The sequence below is a fragment of the Microtus ochrogaster genome, chromosome 6 (assembly GCF_000317375.1).
Source record: "Microtus ochrogaster isolate Prairie Vole_2 chromosome 6, MicOch1.0, whole genome shotgun sequence".
In the NCBI taxonomy this organism is placed as follows: domain Eukaryota; kingdom Metazoa; phylum Chordata; class Mammalia; order Rodentia; family Cricetidae; genus Microtus; species Microtus ochrogaster.
Genome location: NC_022013.1, coordinates 23051450 through 23056182, shown reverse-complemented (window position 1 = coordinate 23056182; position 4733 = coordinate 23051450). Strand labels below are relative to the sequence as shown.

Below are 4733 nucleotides of genomic sequence, written 5' to 3'. Positions count from 1 at the left end.
CCTCCTCTCCCCACCCCCACCCATTTCCACTTCCGATTCTCCATCCCCTTTCTAGAGCCAGCAGATGACTCTCGGGGGTCCATCAGTGGCTTTTAACTGAGCCCCCAGCTTTCATCCTATTAGTGAGCCGGGAGTAATTATGACTTCATTAGCCAAATAGGTTCTTGGTTCAGAGACTCTCTCTACAAAACCAACAACACACATCGGGCTTCCTTGCTTCGAAGTCTGTCCCCCAGGGCCTCCAGCTAACAATTCAGGCGGCTGAGGGGAATCTGGCAGGAAAGGGGGAAGAGGCCAGGATGCCGTCCAATAAGGAAGAGGCTCCCCTGCCCTCCATCGTGGCGCATCTGTCAGTTACCCCTGGAGAGGCTTGACAGAGAGGAATGGCACTCAGCAAATGAGGGGCATGATCTCTTGCATCTGTCTGCTGCTCCTTGCCCTCTGGCCTGGTTCACCCTCCCAGTCATCGACGTAAGCAATAGCCAGTTCACTGCAGGGATGGACAGGCAGTCTGCTTGGCTAAGGGCTCATCCACTTCCTGGCAACATTAAGAGTGTTAGGCATCGCCCTTTCCCCTGGCTAGCAGCTTGGAGGCCACACGATGCCTGGAGTTACTGTAAAAGACGTTAACCAGCAGGAGTTCGTCAGAGCTCTGGCAGCCTTCCTCAAAAAGTCCGGGAAGCTGAAAGTCCCCGAATGGGTGGACACAGTCAAGCTGGCCAAACATAAAGAGCTTGCCCCCTATGATGAGAACTGGTTCTACACGCGAGCTGCCTCTACAGCACGGCATCTGTACCTGGGTGGTGGTGCCAGGGTTGGCTCCATGACCAAGATCTATGGAGGACGGCAGAGAAACGGTGTCAGGCCCAGCCACTTCAGCAGAGGCTCCAAGAGTGTGGCCCGCCGCGTTCTCCAAGCCCTGGAGGGACTGAAAATGGTGGAAAAGGACCAGGACGGGGGCCGCAAGCTAACACCTCAGGGACAGAGAGATCTGGACAGGATTGCCGGACAGGTGGCAGCTGCCAACAAGAAGCATTAGGACAAAGGATGCTGGGTTAATAAATTGCCTCATTCATTAAAAAAAAAAAAAAAGAGTGTTAGGCATCCAGGGCTTTCTTGCCCTCATTGCCTGCCCTATACTTCAGCTGCTGTAGTTCTTAGGGCAAGAAATCACTAGGGCTAAATGGCATGGACAAAGAGATGACAGGCCACTGGGCTGGGGGACCTCTATCCAGTCCTTTACCACCGGATCAGACTGTCCCTGACACCTGGGAAGAACACAACAGCCCTCATGCATATCTCTGTCTCACACCTCAGATCGGGAAGAGCTTTCTTTGGAGCTAAGTTAATTCTAAATTGCATTAGAGCTATCCACACAAGAAATTGCTTATCACCTTTCTCTTTTCCTATACCTTTAATGGATTTTAAGCTCACAGACACCAACCTCCCCAACTCTCAGGAGAACCCAGCCAACCAGATCCGCCCCACCTCTCTCCAGATCCTGCAGCAGTGCAAGGCTGCTGTTTTTGCAGGGCAGACCAACATCCTCAATGAAGCTGTTCTGGCTGCCCACTCCCCTCACCTCCACCAAAATAATGCAGGTTCCCTGCAGGCCCTCAGACACGCGCCCTTTCATCCACAAAGCTTCCAAAGATCTGGCTGCCGCTTCTGGGGCCTTAGCAAAGAACAGCTGGTGAATTCTCATTCCTGCTGAGGGCCCCTCTGCCTGGGTCCTGGTCGGCAAGAAGCCATCTGCTGGGGCCGAGGCCAAAAGCAGAAAGATAGATGAGATGACCTCCAGACAGCCCTGTCACTTTCAAGACTCCAAGCTATTGGCAGCCTTGGCCCTGGCTCTGGCTCTAGCCTGACCTTGTTCTGGCCCCAAGCCGGATGACTCAGCCACCTCTGCCCTCCCTCCCCCAACTCTATCCATAAGCAGCCCAGAGGCTAGGCAGGAGAAGCCCTGTTCTTTGCCTACAAGGGAAGGGAGTCCCAGAGGCCATCCCAGCTGTGCCCCCTGTGCCCCCTGCTTGTGTTCCCTCAAAGCAACCATCCTTTTGTTCATTCTGCAATTTTCCAAAGTGCCAGGAGCCTCTCGTCTGACAGCCACAGCATCTGTTCCTCACACTTCCCAGAAGGCTGGTGGGATCCGTGCCAGCCTCCTCCCCACAGTTCCCCCAGCCTCACACTCCTTCCATGCGAATCTGAATCCAGGCCCCCTACCCTCCTTGTCTAAGTAAGGGCCTCCGCAGCTCTCCCTGCATCTGTGTCCACGACTGAAGTCTTCCTTCATCAAGCTCACCTGACCAAGCCCATGCACACCTGGGCTGGGTCCTTCGGGCACTGAGAAAATATGCTCTTTCCCCATTAGAGATTCACCCTGGGTCCTAACAGGTATAGGAGCCACAGGGCTTCCTATTACCCCTCCATGCTCATCATCTTCCATCTGTTAAGTTCCAGGATAGGAGAAGTTAAGGCTGGACCCCAGCCCAGATAACCTGCAAGGGTCTGTCTGACCCTGCCCCCTGCTGTGCCACAGAACATCTCAGCCCAGCACTGGGGACATTTGGGGTCAGGGAACTGGATATAAAGGACCCTCCTAGCAACATCCTGACTCCACTCCCCATCCCCTGACACACACACCCTATCATGACAACCCCAAATGTCTCTAGACATTGCCAAATGTTCTCTGGTTGACAACCACTAAGCGAAATCAAAAGAGACCCAGCTCCTAAGTGTCAGCGACTGGCACTCCGTAGTTTTGGATCTAAGTTCCAAATGACAGAGAAATGTCTTGATGCAAGTGTTGGCAAGCATTTCCTATAAGGGACCAGGTAATTAATATTTCTATTTTGCAACCACACAGCCTCCATTGTAAGCACTTATCAGTTAGTGTGGCATGAAACAAACATGTGGGCATGTGGCTGTGAGCCAGTCCACCTCGTTTCTGAGCACCCAATGTCAAATGAATGCTATTTTCACTGTCATGAAGCTTTCCGATTTTTTCAAACATTTAAAAATTACAATGCATCCCTTGCACAAGGACGATAGCCCTGGTTTTAAAAACCTCAGAGATCTCTGGCAGACCTTTTGGGGACTGTCATAAGGTCAAGGACGGAGATTGAAGTTGCTGAGGAGGCCTGGTCCTCTAGGGGTGGGAACAGGATTTCTCGCTCCTAATTTGACCCAGGTACTGTTTCTAGCACCACTGATCTCAGGAACAACACACTTCCAGTACCCACTGCAAAGTGAGGTCCTTGTCTAAAACTTATTCTGAATGCCAAGATGGAAATGGAAGAGGTTCAAGCCAGGCTGCACCCATGAAATCCACTCCACCCTTGGCCTTCCTCCCAGAGAGGCCTATATCGCCACAGCCTTCCAGCAGACAAGGACCTGGTGGTGCATCCAGCTGGCTGTGAGCCTGGAGGACAGTCCTTCATGGCCCTTTAGGCTAAGCTGTCACATCCTCCAGCAGGCTGAGATGCTGAATGGGCTATTAAGTTGTGCCCTGCTCCTCTTGCCAAGCTGTGAAGACTACAACATTCTGCCTTCATAAATGGCATGCTTTAAGCTTTCTCATCTTCTTCATCTTCTCTCTGCCCTCAACCTCATTCTGGACTTGGTCCTGCACCCATGTCCCAGCTGCGCTTGCTCAGAGGGCTTTGTACAATATAGCTTGTTCAGGGCACCAGTGCCAGTACAGGAAAAGAAATACCCCTATTTGCAAACATGATGTTATCTACCTCCATCCTGGTCCTCTAAAGAGAAATGGAGTCAAATATATGCTGAGCATCAGACACTAACCTAAGAAGACAATGATACAAGATGCAATGAAGACATTCATCACAATACAGTAGTAGCCTACGGTGTGATAAGGGCAGAACCGGTAGGGTTGATGTGGGCCTAGTGCATGAGAGCGAGGGAAACAGCCAGTGAACACAAAGGAGACCACTATTCCAAGTCAGAAGCAGTACAAAGACATGCAGTAGGAGACATGAGATCAAGAGTTCAAGGCCAGCCTCAGCTTTATGAGACCCTATGTCTGAAAACAAAATAAACAAAACAAAATAATAATGAATGTCGCAGAGTTCTGTCAGGGTGTCTTATTTCTCAGGTATAGAGCAGTCTTGATCTCAAAGCCTATTAATTCATTGGATAAAGCCCTGTCCCCTTGTCAAAGGTCACGTCCTTACTGAAGTTGATTGATTGCAGACATTGGTCACATCTACCAATGCCTCACAGAACCACCAGGATTTGTGGGTTTTCGATTAAGCAAACCCAAGCACATGGGCCCTTAAAAGTGACCATTTATAGCTCAGGGTTCAGGTTCCCTGGGGTTTTCCACCAGCCCACAGCCATCAAGCTTCAAGGCGATGGGTGTGGCCAAGGAGTCTGCCAATTGGAGCCTCCTGTCCTTGAGTCCCAGTGAAGAAGGAATGGCTCCCGCTCCAGTCTTCCTTCAGGATCAGTGTGGCTCTGCTGCCACTTGAAGAGGGACCAAAGGTAATACAGTGTCTGATAAGGCCTTGCCAGGTCCTGATGCTCACTCCAGATGTAAAAGGGAGCCTCTACGAAGGATCCCTGAAATAAAATCGTGGGTGACCCCACAGAGACAGTGAAGAAGGAACCTGGGAGTCCAGATGAAAGTCGGTCCTCAGGCCAGTCAGTTTCCATGTCTGGTGTCTCCATCAGACTCTCTCCTTCTGCCCATGCCCTCTATCTCCTCCATCAGA

The 4733-nt window shown here is 51.2% G+C and overlaps 1 pseudogene; it reads left to right on the top strand.

The window, feature by feature from the left end:
* The first annotated feature begins 592 nt into the window (after positions 1–592).
* LOC101995725 lies at positions 593–1076 on the top strand (annotated as a pseudogene).
* Positions 1077–4733: the final 3657 nt, after the last annotated feature.